Source organism: Periplaneta americana, chromosome 1, assembly GCF_040183065.1.
Source record: "Periplaneta americana isolate PAMFEO1 chromosome 1, P.americana_PAMFEO1_priV1, whole genome shotgun sequence".
Taxonomy (NCBI): Eukaryota; Metazoa; Arthropoda; class Insecta; order Blattodea; family Blattidae; genus Periplaneta; species Periplaneta americana.
Genome location: NC_091117.1, coordinates 220,869,484 through 220,897,471, shown reverse-complemented (window position 1 = coordinate 220,897,471; position 27,988 = coordinate 220,869,484).

Here is a 27,988-nt window from a genome sequence, read left to right as displayed (position 1 = left end):
AGACATAAGCGAGAGGCGAGAGATTTGTTTAAATTAAATAATGTTCATACCCGAGCTCTTATCTGTTGTGTTTGACAAACAAAGCATGGAATGAAATCATCTTCAGCAACAATAAACATTCCTAATTATGTGTTGCAAGATCTCTCCACCTTGTCCATGTTAATTTATTCTCTAACAATACCATTGATAAGCTGCCTAGCAGTTCTCAGAACTTGAGGCGGTACTATTACCAAAATGGATCACGGATACACCACACAGCGCTTAGAAACACGAAGCAACCAAGAATTCTTAAAAAGATAACGTACTTCTGAGCGATATAATTGATTTAGTTTTAAAATATTTAAAAATTCTTTTAAAAAATTATTTAAGTAAAAAATCTCCAAGATTTATGTATTTATAATACATTTCCTGAAAATATGCATTTACATATTTTTATTTTGTGAAAATATGTGATTTTATGTGAAATAAAATTAGGGTTTTAAACTTAAAACTTCATGTTCGGAATGTTTAACTTTGTTAATTGTGTTTTATCTGTAGTAATGTCACGAGAGGTCTGAGATCTGCCGATAAATCCACGAGCGAAGCGAGTGGATTTATCTGGGAAATCTCAGACCTCGAGTGACATTTATTAGGACTATTTCGTGAATAAAATAAAAATGTAAATAATATATCCCTAAAATTCGATCACAAAATGTTAATAATTGTATATTTACGAATACTTAACCTATTCAGACATTGTGAAGTTGAAATACTCGTAGATGAATATCGATTACTGCAATAAAGAAATTCGATGTTATTATTCAGTAATGCCAATTGCGAAAAGCGAAATACAGGTTTAACAATGTTAATTACATGTACTGCACTTTTCTCTTATTATTATAACATAAATAAATTTTCATTATCTGGTGAAATCATGATTTCATTTAAAATTTTATAATATAATTATAGTAACCTAATTAATACATTGATTAAATGAAGAATTGTTGAAAACGCATATATCTAATCTGAATGAAGGAATGTAATTTTTTTCAAATAGCCTACAAAGGAAATGGAATTAGAAGATGAAGATGTATTTTATAGGCTACAATAGGTAAGGTTAGCTGTGTGAGCAGGACCAGTGTCAGCTGTGCCATATTTCGACCGTTACTACGTGCTACAGGAAAGCATTTTTTATAGCTCGACAAATGCATTCTCGCTGTAGTGTGTAACGAAACTAAAGCTGCATCTACTCAGTTCAATATTCCAATCGCGTATGCATGCAATCTGGAAAGAATATTGAAAGAATCGAGTTTAAAACGTACGTTAAATTAAGATGCATGAAGATTTTGTGTCTATATTGTGCGTTGTTTTGAACGTCGTCTTCACTGCGTAAATACATTAATTAATATTAAATATTAATCTTGCATTCATTGCTTTAAAGTTGAAAGAAAAGTTTAACCGTGTAGTTGCATCTTAATGTATTCACGATCATCAATTCACGGGGAAACAGTTGGAGACAACGACTAAACAAAAGAACGACCATGCGATAAATTGATAGCGATAAATGTAGCTGCAAAAATTATCGCAAAGTCTGACTGTGATTGGTTGGAATTCAAAATTTCATTACACTTCATTGGTCGAAAATGGAATGACGTCATATAAACGAAATAGTCACGCGCAAAAAAAATATTTAATTACATAAGAATCCGCTCCTTATTTATAATTATATTTACTACTCTGCAATTCACAATCTGAGTTCGAAAGAGCGGAGTACGAGCATGATATTTTAACTATAATTTCTGAAGTCTGAAGTGGTAAGCGAACCAAAATCTTTCAGTACAACACAAAAGGTTTCTTGATTACGTTATGTTGCCTTTCTCTCTCGCTGCACACGTGTGTTTGGACACTCAACTCCCCGAAGTGCTCGATGTGACAATCGAGGTGGAACTACAGAACCAAATCCAAGTTCCCTCGAGAAATGAAAGACAAAACAGTCGACGCACACACTTGAATATCAGTTGTATGTCTCTAGAGGAGGAACATTGGATTCCTGTTTGATTTTTGCCATATGAGAAGCTTGAGAGTATTCACATGAAATTCCAACGCAACGAAATGTACTGTTACTTGCATATCACCAAGAGTTTTGACTCAGCATTCATCTGCTTCCGTCGTACTAATTATGGATCCCTCTGCCCATCAAGGGTCAGAATTATATTACAATTTTAACGCAATTCAATTTTGCTTCGTAAAGTTTATTCTTCATGAATTAAAACAGCCTGCTGTTTGTGTGTGTTTTTGTTTATGTTGTATTTTTGTTTGTGTGTGTTTTGTGTGCTTTTGTTTGTGCGTGTATGTTTTTGTCTATGTTTTTTGTTTGTGTTGTGTTTTTTGTGTGTGTGTGTTTTTGTTTGTGTGTGTTGTTTTAGCGTGTATTCTTGTTTATGTGAGTGGTTTCGTTTGTGTGTGTTTTTGTTTGTGTGCGGCTTTTTTGTTCCTGTATAATTTTTTGTTTCTCTGTTTTTGTGTGTGTGTTTTTGCTTGTGTTTGTGTGTGTTTTTGTTTCTGCGTTTGTTTCTTTGTTTGTGAGGGTGGTTTTTTGTTTGTGTGTGTTTTCATTTGTGTTGTATTTTCTGCTTGTGTGTGTTTTGTGTGCTTTTGTTTGTGTGTGTTTTTGCTTATGTATGTGTTTTTCCTTGTGTGTGTGTTTTTGTTTGTATGCGTGTTTTTTTGTGTGCGTGTTTTTGCTTGTGCGTGTTTTTGTTTGTATGCGTGTTTTTGTTCGTGTGTGTTTTTATTTGTATGCGTGTTTTTGTTTGTGTGTGTTTTTGTTTGTATGCGTGTTTTTGTTTGTGTGTGTTTTTGTTTGTGTGCGTGTTTTTGTTTATGTGTGTGTGTGTTTTGTTTCTGTGTGTTTTTGTTTGTGTGTGTTTTTGTTTGTGTGTGTGTTTTTGTTTGTTGTGTGTTTTTGTTTGTGTGTATGTTTTTATTTTTGTGTGTGTTTTTGTTTTTCTGTGACTGTTTTTTTGTTTCTGTGTGTTTTTCTTTGTACGTGATTTTTGTTTGTGTGTTTTTGCTTGTGTTTGTGTGTGTGTTTTTTGTTCCTGAGGGTGTTTTTGTTTGTGTATGCTTTTTGTTTTTGTGTGTTTTTGTTTTTGTGTGTGTTTTTGTTTTTGTGTGTTTTGTTTTTGTGTGTGTTTTGTTTTTGTGTGAGTGGTTTTTGTTTCTGTGTGTGTTTTTCTTTGTATGTGATTTTTTGTTTGTGAGTTTTTGCTTGTGTTTGTGTGTTCTTTGTTTCTGAGGGTGTTTTTGTTTGTGTATGTGCTTTTGTTGGTGCTGTGTTTTTTGTGTGTGTTTTTGTTTGTATGTATGTTGTTTTTGTGTGTGTTTTTTGTTTCTGTCTGTGTTTTTGTGTGTGTTTTGCTTGTGTTTTTTTGTTTGTGAGGGTGTTTTTTGTTCGTGTATGTGTTTTTGTTTGTATTGTGTTTTGTTTGTGTGTGTTTCGTGTATTTTTGTATAGAGTTTTTGTTTCTTGTTACTCAGTTCAATGTGAAACGTATTAAGGAACCAAAAAAACTGTCTATTTGCATAGTATATAAACTACCTAATCATCGACTTACATTATTTCTCCTGTATTATTATTTCCGTAAATCTGTTTAGAGATGGATATGGCTTGAAACATATGATTACTTGCCAGAAACGTTTTTCTTAGAATGTTTGAGCTAACAGTGTGATGTTATTAATGCAACATAGCATACAGTAAAACTCCATCTTGTATTAAATCTGACTCCAGTAATTCCTGCAGTATACCGCAGCGCACAAGTTTCCTGGAATTACATTGATGCTTAGTGATGTCTACTTCACAGACACCTGTAGTTATTACCCGGGGCCCAGAAGCTGCCAATTCCCCCGGTAAGCCAGTTAGTTAGAACTTGAGCGGTAGTAGAAGTAGCAGCAACAATTCTACCCCTTTTGTCAAGACCCTCGATATAATCCTCGGGGGAGCGGAATCAGACAGAACTTGTCGGGTTGTGCGGTAACAATAATAACTTACATCTACACACGAAACAATCCCCAGGGTGACCTGCTTATGAGACAGCAGAAAACCACCTTGTAAATGCGATTTAAAGATAAAATATGTTTAAGTGAGTTATACCTAAAAATATCGCTTTACACACACTGAAAGGGTCTGTTGTAAAGTTGCTAGTTCAGAATAACAGCGAATACACCACGGTGATGGATACAATTACCAAATTCTGATACTGCTCAATAGTATTTGAAATTACTGGACACAAATTATTCTGAGCGATAAATATAATAGGACAATATTGCACGTGACATTGTGTTTATTTATACAGGGTGATTCAAGATGAATTCGTAAATAGCGGTTCTATGGAGACTACTTCCGAAGAAATGTTGAGTAAAAAGTGTCATGTAAACATGGGTCCTATTCTCAATATTTTCTGACTTACTAATTTGAAGTTGTTTGTAAAGTACCTATTTTCTTTAGTTTTAAGCGTAAAGGAATTTTGAAAATAGAGAATGAATTATTCAGAAATATCATTTCTTTAATTGAATACTATTCTGAAGCTAAGAATTTGTTGTGAATTCGACAGTTGCTTCGTACAGATTTGTTTCTTGGATTTTAAACTACGAAATTAAATTATTCTTACGCAGTTATCACAACAATAAATTACAATTCACGAAACCCTTGTAAACTCTTTAAGACCCTACATTGGGATGAAAAATTGAACTGTAAAGTATCGAGTCACTAGAAGTGGTGTGATCTGGAAAAATGTTTGCTATAAATTCCTCAGAATAATGTAATTTTTAGTTAACCCTTAAAAGCCTGAATTATTTTTCGTCAAGTTTTTCGTTTATTTCGTTATAGACTAATTAAATGGATGTAAATGAACACAACAATGCGTTTGTTTTCAATTGTTGAAGCGAATATGTGGAATTACAAGGAGTTACCATATGGTAACGCTAGGTCATTATGTTGTAAAATCTTAAAGAATAAGTTGTTGTCTTATAATGACATCTTTCAAGCAATTTATTGAACTTAACTGAACTTTAGCATACAAATAATAGATTCATCACTCATTCAGTGTTCTGCCCAAGGTCAGGTCCTTCATTGCAAACCCAGCATTCTCTAATGTTTCCTATCTTCTGCCTTCCTGTTTGTCTTCTCGTATGATCCACATGTCTTCATGTCGTCTATCATCTGCTATCTTTTTCTGCTCCGAACTCTTTACCATTCACTCCTATTCACCATTCCTTCCAGTGCATCCTTCAGTAGGCAGTATCTTCTCAGCCAGCGACCCAACCAATTCCTTTTCCTCTTCCTAATCAGTTTCAGCATCATTCTTTCTTCACCCACTCTTTCCAACACGGCTTCAATTCTTATTGTCTGTCCACTTAACACGTTCCATTCTTCTCCTTATTCACATTTCAAATGCATCTATTCGTTTCTCTTCACTTCGCCATAATGTCCACGTTTCTGGCCCACACAATACCACACTCCATAGAAATAATACAAAAAATATAAAAATAAGAAAATTACTTTCACAATACCTGAACAAATATACATAATAGAATTATTGTCACAAAATACTTGTATGAATAAAACACATTTTCGTAACATAACGTTTTCTAATTCCCAAAGTATCTCATGCACTTTCACGCACCTGTTTGTAACATACATTTTGTTACTTGTACTTTCTTCCAACTCCTCTATTTTACTGTTAGTAGCAAGAGAGCACAAAGAATGAGTGACAACATATTATCCTAGCGTTACCAGATGGTAACAATGTATTATATCCACAACAATGTTACGGATTGTAAACTTGTGCTTAGTGTACATGAATACTCAATCAACAATAAGTAAAATACCACAACAAACATTACAATCAAATTAATCAAAGTAACAAATAAATTATCTTACTTCTTGTTGCTCTCCAAAATTGCTGCTGAGAAAGGAACATCTTAATGGCGCAGCTGCTCTTGCCCAACTGGTATAATAAATTTGTAATTTCATAATGTAATAAGAAAAAACCAATCATTCCAGTTTTATTAATTAAGGACGGGTATGAAACAAGTTATATTCCTTTCTGCACTGCGTTACCATATGGTAGCGCTAGGTTAAAATAGGTTAAAATTAAAAAAAAATCTGTACAAAGCAACTAAGGAATTAACACATTTTTAGCTTCAGAATACTAGCCAATTAAATTTCAATTCAATTCAATTTTCAATTCAATTTTATTTATTTCAAATATACAGAATAAAGAAATATAATTACAAAACAAACAAAGAGAAATACAAATAAAATAATACAAGCAATATAAAAAGAAGATACAGTAGTATTAACAAAATTTGAGACCGAATGAGCAGCGCTCGTGCTCGGTCGCAGTTCAGATATAATATTAAAATAAAAAATAATAATAATGTGAATTTTATTAGTAACAACAATGTAATTTATTCGTCACAACAATAATTCCTTTCTACAATTTACCTTAAACGCTCTCGTCAACAATTGGATCTCCACTCAACACCGTATTCGTTATAGCACACCACCGACGACAATGACAATTTACTTGGACTATTACGCACAACAATGAACTGTTAATCTTAACTAATATTTACAAAGCACTATTTACAAATCAGAACTACCAGTTCTCAGTTCACAGTTCTTCTATCTCAGTCACTCGAGTTCACGGTATCTCGAACCACAGACCTTCAGAGACAGTTCACTGTACTCGAACTCAGGTCCCTCCAACTGCGGTCCACTGCACTCGAACTCAGGCCTTCGGATGCTGACGCAGATGCGGACGCACACTCGAGTCGAACTCCGGCACACAAGTCTGGCTTGCTTGCTCTGGCTTACTCACTGACTGAATAACTGAAAACTCTGCTCGAGTTCGCTAGCGCTTCTTCTTTTATAGCAAAATCATAGTTGCGAGAAATTTCTACAGGTGTGTAGAGAATTATCTCGATATCTCCACATCGACAGACTTCTGGAATAGTCGAGAAGGTCGTTCCACATTCACTGCGTTAAGTAGCAGCTGCGCGCGCAGCCTTCCCTCGCGTGTAGGCTCCTTTCCCCTTTCCCCGTGAAACCCGCGCGATATGCTCTCTCGCGGGAAGCTGGTCGTGAGTTCGAATCTCACGTCGCTGTCACAATAATATAAATAAATAAGTGAAATAAAATAGGAACTAAAATATAATTTCAGCGGCAATGGAATTATATAATATAATATTAACACTAGAGAAGAATAATATCGCACGTGAACAGTAGGACTAATATATATTTCAAAATTATAGAATACAAATATAATATAGGTTGATTAATTCATACACATAGGCTATGAATTTATTTAATCAAATTGAAGATATTAACACGTTTCTAATTTTCTTGTTATATGTTAGTGGGTTACATGTTAGAAGTTCTGGGTGTAATTTAGTTAAAGCATTGTAGAACCGAGGGCCAAAATTTATGCTATGCTTTAGACCAGCAGATGTGAGACATTTAGGTTCTACTAATGTTGAATTAATATTTCGTCTTGTGTCATAATTGTGTGTCTGTAATACAAACTTATTACGATTTTTATGATAAAATTTTAACAGCGTATACTTATAAATTTGTTCAATATTAAATACATTAAATTCAGAATAAATTAATTTAGTTGGATAATCGAAACGTTTCTTCAAACAAATTTTAATTATTCGTTTTTGTAGTAAATTTAACGGACTAAGATTAATTTTTGTACTTCCACCCCAAACAATTATACCATATTGAATGATAGACTGAAAAATGGCCAAATAAACATTTCGTAGAACTCTAATAGGTAAGTAGCATCGAAGATTAACGAATTTATAAATTGTTTTACGAAGCCTCTTACAAAGATAAGTAATGTGATGAGGCCATTTTAAATTCTGATCAATAATGATACCCAGATATTTGACATACGTGGTTTCTTTCAATGGTGGGTATTTACAACTTTTGGAATCTAAACAATTTTCACTGTGTATTATTAGTCTATATTTATCGCTAAATTTTAAATTTTGAACACTGGCAGCTGTTAACGAAAAAGGAACTAAAGTTGATTTAGATATATTTAAAGAAAGGAAGTTGGAATTAAGCCATTTTTTAACAATGTTAGCACCTATATTAGCATTTCTATATGCTTCCTGCCAAGAAAAACCACTGAAAATGACTACTGTATCATCCGCATATGAATATATAGATCCATTAAATTTTTCTAAATTTATATTTAGCAGATCATTAACATATATTAGAAATAAAATAGGTCCCAAAATTGTTCCTTGCGGTACACCTATATCAATATATTTGTATTCACTAAATTGATCTTCAATTTTGGTCATTTGCCTTCTGTTCTGATATTTCTGAATAGTTTAGTCTCTATTTACAAAATTGTTTTACTATTAAAACTAAAAAAAAAAAAAAAAAAATTATAAATAACTTCAAATTAGCGTAATTCTGAAAATATTGAGAATAGGACCCATGTTTCGTTCAGTTTACATTTTTTGCTCAAAATGTCTTCTCAAATAAGCTCCGTAAGTGACAGTGAAAGATTCTCTGTATTCAGCATGATTTCTAAGGCAAATAAATTAGCCTAATAATAACAGTAATAATATTAATGATAAAATAAGAAACTCACATGGCGGCCATTCCAATGAACACAGAAGTACGTATCTCAACATATGAATATATAACAAATGACTAAACCTGATGTTTTGTTCGAAACGTAAGGTAACCGGGTGTAATAAGGCCCACCAAAGGAATAAAACGTTCTTTCTTTGAAATGGAGACGTTTATCAATTTTTAAATAATGGAATAGCATACTTTTATAGATATCCTATAACATTTTATTTCGAATGTATGTTCAAACAGACACATAAATGCTGTGAGCAATGAAAATTAACATCATGTCACTGGGCCTTATATCCTGCTGTGACAGATAATAAGGCCCATAATAATGAATATAAATATTGAACACAATTTGGGCGTACAAAGTCTTCAGTTTTTTCCTCGGTGAGACCTACACATTCATCGTGCACCCCACATTCACAAGAGACATATACATGCATATCTACAACAATTCTCTTCTCAGACAGAACACATCCGCAACCCTGGATGTTTACAAATCCTGAAGTTGATGGTTCATCCAATGCTCTTTCTGCATTAGGAATTGTCAGTCTTTCGTTTGTTTCATTTCTTGCAAAAAAGGTTGTGCTCCAGAGTTTGAACTTTATAGTTCAGGGACTTTTATGAACTTGTGGGCGTTTCCACGTATTTATTTCATGGGCCTTATTTCCTGCTCTGTTACTTCGCGCCAATTTTAATTTATGGAGTGCTCATATGCTCTTTAGCGAAAGTTTCACGGTAGCCCCAAACTTCTTAATGTTTGCACAATAACGTGCATTTAATATTATATTAATAACACACAGTAAAACGATTAAATATCAACTTAAAGTTTGCAAAATTTTATAATGAAAGCAGAAATAATCACACATAACTTGTTGCCACCAGTCAGTTGCAAACGAGAACGAGAATCTAATTTCTTTATGTCTCACTCGAATGCAAGAAGAAATAGGTCTTAAGAGCTGTTGATCTCTTTTGCAAAAGTGTATAACTTATGGTACCCCAAGGTACCTTATAATATTTTATAAGTTGCTAGTCTGAACCAAGCATAAGATAATTTACCGAATACACTGGGTGTTCAGTTCAAAGTGTGTCATGGCTCGCTGTATGCCGTCATGTGGCTAGTCAATGAGCCTAGAGAATTCAATCTTCCTCCACTTCCGCAGAAGCGTATTACCTATGTGCCATAGAAGTTGCCTAGCAAGTACGGCGTTCATTCTGAAGAGTAGCCTACTTACTGATATGTACGGTAACGCCAGTAGTAGCAGGAATGAGAACTGTTTGGAAACAATTACTGAGGTGAGTTTTTTTCTTACTGTCGGGGTTTGGCGAGAGGGTTAAGACGATTACTTACGTATTTGTTGACATTAACTTCGACGGTCAACATGGACACGGAGCATTTGATTTGTGTTGTGGAATGTTGCGGTACGCAACCGATGATAACAAATACCCTGCGTACGACTTGCCGGCGCAAAACACAGTTCGAAAGAGGTTATGGTAGCACACAGACCGTACAGACCGCCATCTGTTGCTACGACGCTCAAGTTATACCGTACACGTTTTCAAGTTCTGATTGAACGCCTTGATTAATAGGCAACTTCTCTGACATAAAAGCTGAAACTCGCTTCAAATCGCTGACTCACAACAGTGACGTTATGACACACTTTGAAATGAACACCCAGTATATTATGTTAAAGTCAGTGCATGTACAACTTCTACCAAACGTTTAAGGATATCCCTTCAACAGAGATGTTTCATGTCTGTCCTTATACTTATGTGAAATCCTCTGATGTTTATAAAGGGAATAAATGCCTGTGAAAAATTAAGTTTTTTTTTTTTTACTGCAAACCCAATCTCTCTAGCTTTAAAGCTGTGGAATATATAACAATTTTTTGTTATGAAAACTCAATTACTCCAGAATGGGTGTAGGTACTTAGATTGATGAATTTTGGCATAGAGTTAGATATTATCCCTAGTCATTCTTCCACATCCCAATAATCTGTCACATGTCTTGGCTGTTATTTGGGCTGCCTAAGCAAACATCAATAGCTTAAGTCAAACACTCTGTACATCTACATACGTTTAAGTTGAATTCCTCAATTTGTGAACCCACACTAACACTGGTAGTAAAAATAAATCACGTCAAGCGTGACTAATGCACTTAGGTTTTCTGAAGCACTCTTTGGGGTGACGGTCGTCTATGAAGTCGTCGTCCTGCGTAGCACATTGGGTAACAATTTTTCAATGTCCGCTCTATCCAGTCCATCTTGTCACACAGCTAACGCAAATGTGGCGTCACTTATGAGATGAAGACAGAGATAAAATGTTCAGTGGATGACTGCTAGCGACCGAACATTAAAGGAGAATAGCCTATATTGTGCGAAAAGCAACTTCCACACTACCAGGAATGAAGGAAAACTCTATTCCGATGTTTTGTTAAAATATGATATGGTGAAGTAATATACATAGGTCTGTACATTGTGACATAACAGTTTATTGTCCAAGAGAGAAAGCGTAGGATTTAAATGTACAAATTTAATGAAAGAGAAAACGAATCGTGAAAACAAACCTACACGAAATTTCAGGAAATTCCAAGTTACTTTTATTATAAGTTTTGCTAAATGTGTCAATTAAACTCCTCTAACATGTGTAATACGAATATTAGGAATTCGTTACAATTAGTTACTCGATGTAATTATTTCTGTTCCAAAATATAGTATACATTTGTTAAAGTTCTCAGTAATATAATAATAGTAAACTGCCCCCCATTGAGGGTAGCCCTTACGGACTCAGTATATCCTAAAAAATTATTATACATATGTAAACATAGATATTAAATTTTAAAGAAGGGAAACAAAGAAAAGGGCGTGAAAAATTACACTTGCTATTAATGTGGCACCATGTGATTAATTAGGATTTGGCAGGATTTTTTTAACACAATTACCACAATATCATCCCTGAGAGATGTTGGCAGAGCAAACTGCCGTCGAAGTTCTTCGAAAAAAGCTAGTATAGTCCCTCGAGCACCTATGAGCAAGCCGAATACCTCAACGTAAATTAAGGCATATTTCAGCTTGAAATACTTTAATACATCTTCTAGATATTTATTTATTTGATAAACTAGCCGTACCCGTGCGCTCCGCTGCACCCGTTAGAAATAAATATAAAGTAATTACATAATTAAAATAGGACATTTGATCCAGGGAACATTCGTGTTTGATATAAGGATAAATCGTTTATTATATTACTTAATTTAAATTGTATTTGCATAATTAAAATGCGATCATTTTGATCCAGAGACCACTCATTTGGTCATAAAAATTATTTTAGGAAATACAGGAAACGAATGTACAGAATAGCCTATCAAGTTTTCTGTACATAAGAAGCTATTTTAATCTTACGTGTCCTCGATTCACTCAGACGTTACTGTAATAACATTATAGCATTATGTCCATCTAGAGAAACTACACTTTCCAATGGTGAATTAATAATTAATTATACAAATCGGTTAATTTAGCTTCTGATATTACTTCATACAAACACAGAAACATTATCTGTAGGCTATGTTTAATAGCTTTCGATTGTTACTGTCCAAGGCCCCTTATAGACGAAGTCATTTGTTTTTTAATTCATTACACGGCCTTAGATGGCAGTTATTTTAATTTTAAAACTCATTTATCTCATTAAATGTCAGTCCTATCAAACTTTTTCAAGGAATAAAACTTATCGGAAATTATTTTTAAAGAAATGTTTGTTACGTAGCATTTTTCACAAAGATCAATAATAAGCGAGATATTTCGATTTATTTAATTCAGGACCCCTTATAACCCCCCTTTTAAATAATGTATTTTGAATTCCATATAGCCTAAAATCTAAGTTACAACGAACTTAATTTATATTCCAATTTTCATCGAAATCCGTTCAGCCATTATCGCGTGAAAATGTAACAAACATATAGACAGGCAGACAGACATACAAACAAAAATTTCAAAAAAGCGATTTTCGGTTTCAGGGTGGTTAATTATATATGTTAGGACCAATTATTTTTGGAAAATCGAAAATTACCAGAAAAATTTCGGCTACAGATTTATTATTAGTATAGATTAACATAAGAAAAAACATGAAAATTAGGTACATTTCATTCTGTGTGATGTGAAATTAATAAAAGAAAAATATAAACTTTGTTTCGAGCGATGCCGATTAACATAAAAACTGCACAAATTACGACCCGTTTTCGTACGACTGTTGTGCCTTAGATATTCTGTTAAAAATTGACTGGGTTGGTGTAACATTTTCTGGAACAGAAACACCACAGAAGGTGCCCATTTGATTTCTGTTCATAATGAACTATTTAAATATTACAGTTTAATGCACTACAGAAGACTAGAAACATTCGCAACTGCACTGTCTGATGGTCCCTTCACCACTGAACAGAATACCACACTGCGAAACATTTCGTGCGCGCATGCGTAGTAATCAAAATTGTTTTTCTGTTACTATACCATATTTTGGAACGGAGAGGGTATATATACCAGGTGTTTCAGACCACCAGTATCAGCCTTTTTTCTCGAAAACTATACGATACTGGTTGTTCATAAAAATTTTTGATAACCAAAACCTACGTAAAGAATCGATTGGTGGTATTTCCATTTCCCGTAATAAACCGAAAGTAGAGGTCCTACCTGTAGTTAACTTCGAAATTTCAAATGAGAATATGGGTATGTGGAGTAACGGTTAGCGCGTTTAGCCGCGAAACCAGGTGGCCCGGATTCGATTCCCGGTCGGGGCAAGTTACCTGGTTGAGGTTTTTTCCGGGGTTTTCCGTCAACCCAATATAAGCAAATGCTGGGTAACTTTCGGTGTTGGACCCCGGACTCATTTCACCGGCATTATCACCTTCATCTCATTCAGAAGCTAAATAACGTAAGCTGTTGATAAAGCGTCGTAAAATAACCTACTAAAAAAAACATGGGTCATTGAAGGTACCATTGGAAACTACTTTTAAAAAGAAACAATTTTTACTGAAACTTTTTTTTTCTAACTTTATTATTTACGCACAGAGCAACAAAAATGGTATCTTCTGAGAAATGCTGTTGTTTATGTACGTACACTCTTCATAGTAAGTGTTCAAAATGTATGCTACCCTGTGCTAAACAATGTGCTGATCACCTCCTGACATCCGTGATTGCACTTCAGCACATCTGAGAGACCCACAGGCTTCTCTAATTCTTTGTTTCATGCATATGTTTCATATAAATGTTTGCTAACATAGTTATTATTACAAAATACAAAGTTACTGTTAATATGTACTCGTGTTAGTCATTATGAAAAGATCTTCAGTAGCTGTACTGTAATTAACCTAAAATAGAAACTTTTTTCTATCACAGCATGAGTATAATATATTATTTCTGTCCTCTGGCCCATGCCTAATATCTAAAATTTCTCTTTGACCACTGCAGAAAAGTAAGATGCTATTCACTTTACTTTCGATTTTCTTAGAGTTAAATTTTGTGTCGTTCCTCTCATTCGCTCTTTGAAATGTAAGGTTTCATAAGTAGGGACCGGATTTTTACGTAATTACATATTATATTCCTTTCAACCTAACCTTATATAAATAATAAATATTTGCGAATCTTGTAGCTACCATTAATATATTAAAATTTGATACTACATATTTTTACATATTTACCCCACATTACATATTATGGCTTGGTATTACATAAATCTAAATATTTAGGGGTTTTATTCATTTTCACTTCTCTAAAAGAAAAAAAAATTCTGCTGGGGAAGTTTACAATTTGAAATACATAGGTTTAAGAAGCCTTTTTACCTACCCAAGAAAGGATTTATTTCGAGACGAAACATAACAATCTTAGTTCCAGGAAGTAATAGAGGCACTCACCCCATACCACCCACTGTAAATATGAGTGAACAAAACGCAACCTTTCTCATACAACTACTTTGTATTGTAAAAATCATTCAGAAAGTGGCGTTGCCTTCATGCGGTGGAGTGGGACGAGGACGACATGATTCGTCTCGAACTATAATTGTTCTGCACACGTCTTAACAAGCCGTTCCCATGCAATTTGCAACCTTATTCACCCTCTTCTTAATCCTTAATCCTCCCGTGTAAAGTCTGGCATGAGCCGCAATAAAGTAGCCGACTTTTGAAAAGAAGCTGAAGTAAAGGAACAAACTGGAAATATGTTGAAAAATTAAAATAAATAGCTTTTCAGGTTATTGCTTGACCTCTTTACTTTAAATTTAGCAGACCTATACGGAAATTGAATTTTCCGAGCAATTAGAAAGTATGGTTCTCGGCTGGAATAATCTTATCCTTCTGAATGACATAGGAATGTCACTTTTCAAACAACAGTTTGTAAATGCCGATAATTTGAGGTTTTAGTAGGTACTTTGTTTCTTACAGGGAGCAGCTAAAATGCATGTGTCCCACATCTTCTCTTATTTTCTCCTAATCCAGTAAAGCGAAACAGTGCTTGCAGTACTGTTGTGTCATTCATTTCACTCAGTTCTCTAGTTTTAGTACTTACAGTATAAAGTGCAAGTGAGTTTATCTACTGCTTTTAACTAACTAAAATGGCCCCTGTAACTTCAATCCTAACGACAAAAATAAAATCATGGATTGCGATGGACGAAGCTTTCACTACAGATGGAAAAATAGTAACGTGTCAAGTGTGCGGTAAAAAAGTCGGGTGCTCTATGAAATCACAACTGGAGAGTCTTACCTATCCTATACCTGCCAGATATTGATATTAAATATTTTCATGATTTTACATATTTTGGTACATATTCAGCTTATTTTTCTTACATAAATATGTACATATTTCACACCTTGATATTACATAAAAATCCGGTCCCTATTCATAACCACTTCGCTCTGAAAAGTGCTGCGCCCAGTAGCCTGGATACGTTTCACGACACACGATGTTATTAGTAGTGATAACGGTTACCGCAGGCCTGAACGTGATTAGAGTAATCGCTGTGTTTGCGTACGATGTTAAAATTATAATCAAGACTGCAACTGCAACACGAGTCTTCCCCTGTTTATCTTATTCATTCATAATCAGCTTCACTCCCCAGTGATTTATGACGCCCAGCGCCGCCCTAAATGTGTTGTGACCTCACACCGTCATTACGATCATATCTAAACGGCCCATATTTTTCCAGCACGCCTTCATTACAGCGCTAAGTGGGTGCTTTAGAATAGTCTTTAGCTCAGGATACAAGGTACAATATTTCAGTGACTGGAGATATCAGGACTTCAGAAGTTGAGAACATACTAATTAAGAGAAAGGAACGTGAGAAATAACAAATAGATCAAACGTGATGTGGAGAGAAGATATAGATTACAGTGTATTTTATATATACTACTCGTGGGTAATATTCAGAGGTGTATTGGTGCACAATAAATTTAAACTCGGAAATATACGTGACAACATCAACATTTATTTAAATAATCAGTACAAATACGTACTTAATTACAATACGTGATGCAACCGCCAAAATAACGTGAAAATATGGAGCCTATATTGCAGGGTGCGAATTAAGATTTCAGATGAGGGGGGGGATAGAATCCTATGTAGAGAATACCTTTACTTACTTACTTACTTACAAATGGCTTTTAAGGAACCCGAAGGTTCATTGCCGCCCTCACATAAGCCCGCCATCGGTCCCTATCCTGTGCAAGATTAATCCAGTCTCTATCATCATACTCCACCTCCCTCAAGTCCATTTTAATATTATCCTCCCATCTACGTCTCGGCCTCCCTAAAGGTCTTTTTCCTTCCGCCCTCCCAGCTAACACTCTATATGCATTTCTGGATTCGCCCATACGTGCTACGTGCCCTGCCCATCTCAAACGTCTGGATTTTAAGTTCCTAATTATGTCAGGTGAAGAATACAATGCGTGCAGTTCTGTGTTGTGTAACTTTCTCCATTCTCCTGTAACTTCATCCCGCTTAGCTCCAAATATTTTCCTAAGCACCTTATTCTCAAACACCCTTGGCCTATGTTCCTCTCTCAGAGTGAGAGTCCAAGTTTCACAACCATACAGAAGAACCGGTAATATAACTGTTTTATAAATTCTAACTTTCAGATTTTTGGACAGCAGACTGGATGATAAGTGCTTCTCAACCGAATAATAACACGCATTTCCCATATTTATTCTGCGTTTAATTTCCTCCCGAGTATCATTTATATTTGTTACTGTTGCTCCAAGATATTTGAATTTTTCCACCTCTTCGAAGGATAAATCTCCAATTTTTATATTTCCATTTCGTACAATATTGTGATCACGAGACATAATCATATACTTTGTCTTTTCGGTATTTACTTCCAAACCGATCGCTTTACTTGCTTCAAGTAAAATTTCCGTGTTTTCCCTAATCGTGTGTGTATTTTCTCCTAACATATTCACGTCATCTGCATAGACAAGAAGCTGATGTAACCCGTTCAATTCCAAACCCTGCCTGTTATCCTGAACTTTCCTAATGGTATATTCTAGAGCGAAGTTAAAAAGTAAAGGTGATAGTGCATCTCCCTGCTTTAGCCCGCAGTGAATTGGAAAAGCATCAGATAGAAACTGACCTATACGGACTCTGCTGTATGTTTAACTGAAACACATTTTAATTAATCGAACTAGTTTCTTGGGAATACCAAATTCAATAAGAATATCATATAATACTTCCCTCTTAACCGAGTCATATGCCTTTTTGAAATCTATGAATAAATGATGTACTGTACTTATTGTAGGAATTCGTAACAAGCTGTTTTTTTTACGGGGATGGGTTGTTAGCCCTTCGCCCAACCCCCAAACTGGAGGACCACCCCTTATCGGCTGTCCACGACTGCTTATTCAATATATTCGCAGCTATCCTCCATACCTGGAGGCCGTCTCCTCTATCCGCAATACCATACATAAAATTATTACTATCCTCATTCAGTACAGTTCAACGCTTGGTCGCACTGAGTTGCTTGTCTTGAATCTTGATCATAATAATAATAATTTATTTTTATTTATTTATTTTATTAATTTATTTACTTATATTTAATGTGCTGTACAACAGCTAGTGGCCAATTATAGTTAAGCACAAACAATATAACAAAAACATTAGCAATAATTTACAATAAAAACTATAAAGAAATTATTAAATTAATGGCAATTAAATAAAATGATAATTAAAAATGAAATAATGGAATCATAAATGAAGAATGGAATCATATAAAATAGTATTACAAAGATATACAAGATTATAATACGACAATAATGAAATTGAATGGACGGGATAAAATGGATGACTAGACTACATAGCATAATGAGATTAAAAGTAATTGTATTTGAAAATGAAAGGATGGAATCAAGTAAATTAATAAATAACAATATGATATAAAATGTAGCGAGAATAATATTAAAATACATATTACATATTTAAATATTTAATATTTATCATTATTATTATTATTATTATTATTATTATTATTATTATTATTATTATTATTATTATTATTATTATTATTATTATGAAAATAGAGTTGATTCCTTTACAAACATAGCGTAGAAGAGTTACAGCAAAGTTCGCCCGAATAAGTTGCATTCGTGGATTTAGTAACAGAAATACAATACATTATTAAATTTTATACATAAAAATCACACATTTCCGATCTTATACTCAAAAAGACAAAACCAAAAGCTTAGCTACAATACGTTTGTTTGAACCCAAGTATTTAACGAGCACTGTTTTCAATCATAGTATTAATATCGACACTAAAGTTAACAAATTAATAAAGAAATACCCCACACCTATTACGCATGTGTAAAAGCAATTTCTTATGAGTAGACGTTATTCTATCGTAATTTATGTATGTAAATTTATTATTTCAGGGAATGCTAGAATTTTATTAATTTACAATTTATTTGCATTGTATTTTTCTGGCAATAAACAATGTTATTATTATTGTTATTATTATTATTATTATTATTATTATTATTATTATTATTAGTATTATTATTATTATCATTATTATAAATTGATGGGCAATGTTTCAAAGTTTCTACACTATCAATAATGGACTTGTATATTTCAATGAATTGAAAAAATAACACTCGGATTATTAACAGCAGAGTAATTGTGTATTAAAATTCTTTCTAGCATTCTGTAGTAGGAATCAACTTACCTATGTCTACAGTGAAGTAGGAACGAGTGGACGATTTTGTTTACGATGTTTGGAAGCCATTGTAACCACTGCATTTCTTCGGAGAAATGCAACTCGAAATTTTTTCATTCAGGACTTCTATAACTTCTTGCTGGACTGACAAACTTGGTGGCTGACTGATTTTCTTTTACTCGTCTCGTATGTGTAATTCCTGCACCCCGACTTCCACGACGTAAGTGGTTACTGGCACCAGCTGTTTTTAATTCAACATTATCGAAGGCAGCTATTGTTACTTCTTGCATTACATTTTCTTCTGTCGAAGCATCGCGAGGATGACGTATTACAATACCAATAGATGCAAAATGCAACTCTATTCAGAAAACTAAAATACAAGATAGTATATAAAGCAAACAACACAATAGATAAGTATCTAAATAACCACATCAAACAAACGAATAAATGTCATTCAACCGGGGTTTATAAATTAAAATGCAATAGCTGTCCAGACTTTTACATAGAACAGATAGGAAGATAATTCCAAATAAGATACAATGAACACATTAAAGCAATAACTAAACCAGGCCTGCACAAACAGCGCTCAACGAGCGGGAGAGCCGTGTTTACCGCTCGCAGAAACGGAGAGGAAGATACGTCAGAATGACATAGACTTGCTATAGGTAGAGGAAAGGGAAACGACCACTCAGTTATCTAGTGGAGTGCAGTGTGTAGGCCTATTCTCAGTAACTGTTTCACGTTGCTTACCTACTGCTACAGTACAGTATGGAGGAATCTAAAAGACGGAACATAACATTTAACATTTAACGATTTACAGCTAGAACTTATTGATCTTCAATGTGACCTAAGGGCTAAAGATCGTTTAAATAATACTACTAGCCTGGTTGAGTTTTACAAGACTAAACATTAGCAATAATATCCACGACTACACAGCTGGCTGTGAAAATGATTGCTATGTTTGGCTCAACATTTATATTTGTGAGCAACTGTTTTTTATAATCAACTTTAAAAAAGGCAGACATCGAACATCTGTAACTGATGTTTCATTACGATCAGTAGGCTACTGTTCCTTTCAGCTGCCAACAGCATAAAACCTCGTTTTGATGTACTGATAAATAAAAATATAACAAAATGATATTGTACATTTAAGTAGCTATAGAATTTCTATTACTTCTGTGAAATAAATATTTATTTATTAATTGATAATAGTCCAATATAGTTTTGCAAATACTGAACGGGAATTCATTTTATAAGCACTCGTAATAGTGTTTCCTTTTGTGTATATTTTGTACGAGATCACCCCCTTCTTCCAGTCCACCCTTATACACAGCGCAGCTAATATCTGCATTCCGCTCATGTGCTGTGAGCCGGCTCGGAGAGAGCAAACCTTGTGCAGGCCTGATCTAAATCATACATCACATCAAATTACGCAGAACATATTGCTAACAACAATCACGACTACAGTAACATAGACACAGATGTGGAAATACTACACATCACACCAATAAGTTGACAGTTAAACATATTAGAACAATACGAAATACACAAGCGCACAATAACATACCCACAGCATATACTTATGGTGTTAGGTACAGTTTACAGCAAAAAAGTTTTGGAAATATTTAACATTTTTTTCTCTTCATTACTGTGTGTTGTACAATAATAAAAATTGGTATCTGTAAAACACTATCCTTCTGATATATGAAAAAAAAAAATGTTTGCGATTTAAAAAAAATATTTATATATATTTTTTTTATTTTGTGTTAGAAGAAAATACTGATATTTCACCATTTTTTTTAAATGAATTTATTTTTTATTAATCTATCAAAGGTATAGAAGTGATCTTGCTTCATATTGTAGATATGACATGCATAAATACACACAAAACATTTCATCACAGAATGTTGGATAGTTTTTGAGTTATGTGGGAAACGCTTCATCACTGCACAATGAACTGAATTTTGAAAAAAAAAAAAAAAGTAGGTAATTTTTTTAAATCGTAAATTTTTTTTATCATATAGCAGAAGGACAATGTTTTACACGTAATAATTTTCATTATTGTACAAGATAAAGTAATGGGGGAAAAAATTGTGGAATAATTCCAAAATTTTAGTGCTGTAAGCTGTACCTAACCCCTTAATACACAATTACAATTCAATACACATACATTATTCTATCTCATAATACAAGACGCACAAACAACCATTCAACACCACCACCACTACCACCACCACCACCACCACCACCGACGAAAGCAAACTCCGGAAATCAAGACCAGCTGGAGCAGCAATAGTTCTATGGACACTGAAAATGACACCACATCCGTGTTGAAACGGAAACCGTCTGTCATAAAGGTACATTACCCTATTTTAGAAATTGTAACACTTTAAACGTTTTAACTCTAGAAAGTTTAATAGAAAAAATGTATGCTTTTTGTTTCTTCACAATGACATTTTCTTTTTGTATAAGCCACTTAGAGAAAAACTCTTCAGTGTCATTATTTTATAGATAGATACTACTTCCTTCAATTCGTTGTCTTTATTGTGTATGAGATTTTACTTTCATACTGCAAAATTATGTCGAAACTCTGAATGTGATGATGGAGATAAAACTGGAACTTGTTCCCGAAGACAGATGGGACTTTGGGACTCGTCACTGAATTCAGTGGTTACATACGTTAATGCTTACTGCAGTTTGCTCCAAATCGCACAAGACGTAAGTACGTGATCGAGTTAACTGTCTTGGGATTTATCGAAGTCATAAAATGAAACCTATGGACGTTTATGACGACGTCCCTGCGATATGTTTGCAGTTTACTTGAATTATCACACACAACTGAAGCAAGAGAATAAAGGTGAATGAGCCATAGATAACAGCATTAACCACGTACCCATTTTATATGGGATTTTTGGAGCCAAAAAGATTTATGAGTATATAACGTTTAATTATGTAGACTAATATTAAAATTTCACTTTTTGCAAAGAACTAGTTCAGGGCCTATCTAACACTGCCAACATATAGTAATAGATTTAAGCCTTCATGATCGAACAATAGTTCATCTTCATCGTTTGAGAACGAAAAGAGAGAAAAAAAGTTAATCAGATAAAAAGAAAACCTCAAAAATGAATGGAAACTAAAAGGAAGATATTAAGAAATTCCATAGAGGTGTCAGATATAAAAATGGTACAGACCATATACTGCTACAGTCTCCTATAACTGTGAATTTATCACTACGAAAACAGGAATCGGTCGTGGTAACAAATAAAGAAAGAATTTAAGGAGTTAGGTACAGCTTAAAGCAGTATAATTTTGAAAATATTCAATTTTTTTTCCTCCATTACTGTATCTTGTACAATAATGAAAATTATTATATTTAGAACACTGTCCTTCTGCTATATAAAAAAATATTTTTATGATTAAAAAAATATATATTTACATTTTTTTTAATTCAGTTCACTGTGCAGTGATGAAGCGTTTCCCACATAACTAAAAAACAATCCATCATTCTGCGATGAAATTGTTTGTGTGTATTTATGAATATCATATCTACAATGTGATGCAAGATCACATCTCTACCTTTGATAGATTGTCTGACAAAAAATAAATTCTTTTAAATTTGGTCAAATATCTGTAGTTTCTTCTAACACAAAATAAAAAAAGATATTATTTATTAAGGAATGTAGTTGAAAGACCATGATATTGTAAACATGAGTTTCAGCAATAAAATAAAAGAGAGAGAACATGAAAAAGTTAACAAGTTTATGAGTTATGAGGGAAAAGCTTCATCACTTCACAGTGAACTGCCACTAATTTGAATTTAAAATATATATATATATATATATATATATATATATATATATATATATATACAAATAACTTTTTTTAAATCGTAAAAATATTTTTTTCATATTTGTATTTTTTATTTACACTTGTATCTGTTTCATCTCTTTTTTCATGTTATATGCAATTCTACGTTTTTTTACGAATATTTATACTGTCTATTGTAATTGGGGCTTTGCCATGTTATAGGCATACATAAATAAATAAATAAATAAATAAATAAATAAATAAATAAATAAATAAATAAATAAATAATTGTAATTGGGACTTTGCCATATTATAGGCATAAATAAATAAATAAATAAATAAATAAATAAATAAATAAATAAATAAATTAATTAATAAGTAAATAAATAAATAAAAATATATCAGAAGAACAGTGTTTAAACATAACAGTTTTCATTATTGTACAAGATACAGTAGTGGAGGAAAAAAATGTTGAATATTTCCAAACATCTTACTGCTGTAAGCTGTACCTAACCCCTTAAGACTAAACCAGCTCATACAGCAAAAATAATCATCTCACGGGAGGGAAAGGGTTGACCTACTGAAATTGATCAACACTAACATAATACTAAAGTATTACGAAAATGTATGCATTCCACTGTTCTGAATTTCTTCTGCAAAAAATAAAACTTCCGTTTACAATTAAGTTGTTTTCATTGAAAATCGTCAGTCAAGGTTTGTCGTAATTGAGGAAGATAAAATCGTAGGGTGACAATGACACAATTGAGGGGTACGTCTCCCTTAAATGCCTCCTGAAAGGGTTAATTTACGAAATACTATGAGAACACACAATAAAATGTAATAGCTAGATAAAAGACAAACAATTTGAATCCATATAAGTAGTACTAGCGCATAATTATATGTTAAATCATTTTAAACATTTGTAAAAACTTTAAATATCTCTCCTGAACAATTTAGTTTTTTTGCTCTTGCGTAAATGTTTCTCCTTATGAGCGATATAGGCCTATTGATAAAATTGAAGTGGACTGCAACTGTTTTAATAAAAATGAAACAGAATCAACAAAGCCTCCTTGACTAGTATTGTCATTAGAAGATTGTATAGTTCGCATAACTTGTAACAGGAGAACAGCTGATGATAACACACTACTGTCATCTTGCGGAATATTTGTAATTATGAGATGGTACAATAATACATTTTCAAGAGAGATTAGCATTTTATTAAGTCAATTAATATTTTACTGTTTTAGAGTACTTTATTTCTTCGAATCTTTACATATTTTTCTAATCGTGTAATAGTCAATTAAATCCCACTCAAGTTTTGATTTTTCAAGATAAATCAAAACCTCTAGTGAGATTATTGTAGATAACATATCCTGGCGATGCTTCGACAGAAGAAAATGTAATGCAGGAAGTAACAACAGCTGACTTTGGTAATGTTGAAGTAAAAACAGATGGTGCTAGTAACCACTTACATCGTGGAGATTCGAGTCCGAGAATTACAAATACGAGACGAGCAAAAGAAAAACAGCCAGCCACCAAGTTTGTCAGTCCAGCAAGAAGTTGCAGAAGTTCAGACTGAAAAAGAAGTCGAGTTGCACTTCCCCGAAGAAATGCAGTGGCTAGAATGGCTTCCAAACATCATAAAAAAGAATCGCCCACCCGTTACTGCTTCACTGTAGACTTAGTTAAGTTGGTTCTTACTACAGAATATTTTAATACACAATTATTCTGCTGTCAGTAACCCAATTCGAATGTTAATTCTTCAATTGAATGGAGATATACAAATTTATTACTTTGCAACGCTCTTCACAATGTAGGAACTTTAAAATACTGTCAATAAACTTCACAACTACTTAAAATTCAACAAGTAATTAGTCGAGTCGAGTTGCACTTCCCCGAAGAAATGCAGTGGCTAGAATGGCTTCCAAACATCATAAAAAAGAATCGCCCACCCGTTACTGCTTCACTGTAGACTTAGTTAAGTTGGTTCTTACTACAGAATATTTTAATACACAATTATTCTGCTGTCAGTAACCCAATTCGAATGTTAATTCTTCAATTGAATGAAGATATACAAATTTATTACTTTGCAACGCTCTTCACAACGTAGGAACTTTAAAATACTGTCAATAAACTTGCACAACTACTTAAAATTCAACAAGTAATTAGTCGAGTCGAGTTGCACTTCCCCGAAGAAATGCAGTGGCTAGAATGGCTTCCAAACATCATAAAAAAGAATCGCCCACCCGTTACTGCTTCACTGTAGACTTAGTTAAGTTGGTTCTTACTACAGAATATTTTAATACACAATTATTCTGCTGTCAGTAACCCAATTCGAATGTTAATTCTTCAATTGAATGAAGATATACAAATTTATTACTTTGCAACGCTCTTCACAACGTAGGAACTTTAAAATACTGTCAATAAACTTGCACAACTACTTAAAATTCAACAAGTAATTAGTCGAGTCGAGTTGCACTTCCCCGAAGAAATGCAGTGGCTAGAATGGCTTCCAAACATCATAAAAAAGAATCGCCCACCCGTTACTGCTTCACTGTAGACTTAGTTAAGTTGGTTCTTACTACAGAATATTTTAATACACAATTATTCTGCTGTCAGTAACCCAATTCGAATGTTAATTCTTCAATTGAATGAAGATATACAAATTTATTACTTTGCAACGCTCTTCACAACGTAGGAACTTTAAAATACTGTCAATAAACTTGCACAACTACTTAAAATTCAACAAGTAATTAGTCGAGTCGAGTTGCACTTCCCCGAAGAAATGCAGTGGCTAGAATGGCTTCCAAACATCATAAAAAAGAATCGCCCACCCGTTACTGCTTCACTGTAGACTTAGTTAAGTTGGTTCTTACTACAGAATATTTTAATACACAATTATTCTGCTGTCAGTAACCCAATTCGAATGTTAATTCTTCAATTGAATGAAGATATACAAATTTATTACTTTGCAACGCTCTTCACAACGTAGGAACTTTAAAATACTGTCAATAAACTTGCACAACTACTTAAAATTCAACAAGTAATTAGTCGAGTCGAGTTGCACTTCCCCGAAGAAATGCAGTGGCTAGAATGGCTTCCAAACATCATAAAAAAGAATCGCCCACCCGTTACTGCTTCACTGTAGACTTAGTTAAGTTGGTTCTTACTACAGAATATTTTAATACACAATTATTCTGCTGTCAGTAACCCAATTCGAATGTTAATTCTTCAATTGAATGAAGATATATAAATTTATTACTTTGCAACGCTCTTCACAACGTAGGAACTTTAAAATACTGTCAATAAACTTGCACAACTACTTACAATTCAACAAGTAATTAGTCGAGTCGAGTTGCACTTCCCCGAAGAAATGCAGTGGCTAGAATGGCTTCCAAACATCATAAAAAAGAATCGCCCACCCGTTACTGCTTCACTGTAGACTTAGTTAAGTTGGTTCTTACTACAGAATATTTTAATACACAATTATTCTGCTGTCAGTAACCCAATTCGAATGTTAATTCTTCAATTGAATGAAGATATACAAATTTATTACTTTGCAACGCTCTTCACAACGTAGGAACTTTAAAATACTGTCAATAAACTTGCACAACTACTTAAAATTCAACAAGTAATTAGTCGAGTCGAGTTGCACTTCCCCGAAGAAATGCAGTGGCTAGAATGGCTTCCAAACATCATAAAAAAGAATCGCCCACCCGTTACTGCTTCACTGTAGACTTAGTTAAGTTGGTTCTTACTACAGAATATTTTAATACACAATTATTCTGCTGTCAGTAACCCAATTCGAATGTTAATTCTTCAATTGAATGAAGATATACAAATTTATTACTTTGCAACGCTCTTCACAACGTAGGAACTTTAAAATACTCTCAATAAACTTGCACAACTACTTAAAATTCAACAAGTAATTAGTCGAGTCGAGTTGCACTTCCCCGAAGAAATGCAGTGGCTAGAATGGTTTCCAAACATCATAAAAAAGAATCGCCCACCCGTTACTGCTTCACTGTAGACTTAGTTAAGTTGGTTCTTACTACAGAATATTTTAATACACAATTATTCTGCTGTCAGTAACCCAATTCGAATGTTAATTCTTCAATTGAATGAAGATATACAAATTTATTACTTTGCAACGCTCTTCACAACGTAGGAACTTTAAAATACTGTCAATAAACTTGCACAACTACTTACAATTCAACAAGTAATTAGTCGAGTCGAGTTGCACTTCCCCGAAGAAATGCAGTGGCTAGAATGTCTTCCAAACATCATAAAAAATAATCGCCCACCCGTTACTGCTTCACTGTAGACTCAGTTAAGTTGGTTCTTACTACAGAATATTTTAATACACAATTATTCTGCTGTCAGTAACCCAATTCGAATGTTAATTCTTCAATTGAATGAAGATATACAAATTTATTACTTTGCAACGCACTTCACAACGTAGGAACTTTAAAATACTGTCAATAAACTTGCACAACTACTTAAAATTCAACAAGTAATTAGTCGAGTCGAGTTGCACTTCCCCGAAGAAATGCAGTGGCTAGAATGGCTTCCAAACATCATAAAAAAGAATCGCCCACCCGTTACTGCTTCACTGTAGACTTAGTTAAGTTGGTTCTTACTACAGAATATTTTAATACACAATTATTCTGCTGTCAGTAACCCAATTCGAATGTTAATTCTTCAATTGAATGAAGATATACAAATTTATTACTTTGCAACGCTCTTCACAACGTAGGAACTTTAAAATACTGTCAATAAACTTGCACAACTACTTAAAATTCAACAAGTAATTAGTCGAGTCGAGTTGCACTTCCCCGAAGAAATGCAGTGGCTAGAATGGCTTCCAAACATCATAAAAAAGAATCGTCCACCCGTTACTGCTTCACTGTAGACTTAGTTAAGTTGGTTCTTACTACAGAATATTTTAATACACAATTATTCTGCTGTCAGTAACCCAATTCGAATGTTAATTCTTCAATTGAATGAAGATATACAAATTTATTACTTTGCAACGCTCTTCACAACGTAGGAACTTTAAAATACTGTCAATAAACTTGCACAACTACTTAAAATTCAACAAGTAATTAGTCGAGTCGAGTTGCACTTCCCCGAAGAAATGCAGTGGCTAGAATGGCTTCCAAACATCATAAAAAAGAATCGCCCACCCGTTACTGCTTCACTGTAGACTTAGTTAAGTTGGTTCTTACTACAGAATATTTTAATACACAATTATTCTGCTGTCAGTAACCCAATTCGAATGTTAATTCTTCAATTGAATGAAGATATATAAATTTATTACTTTGCAACGCTCTTCACAACGTAGGAACTTTAAAA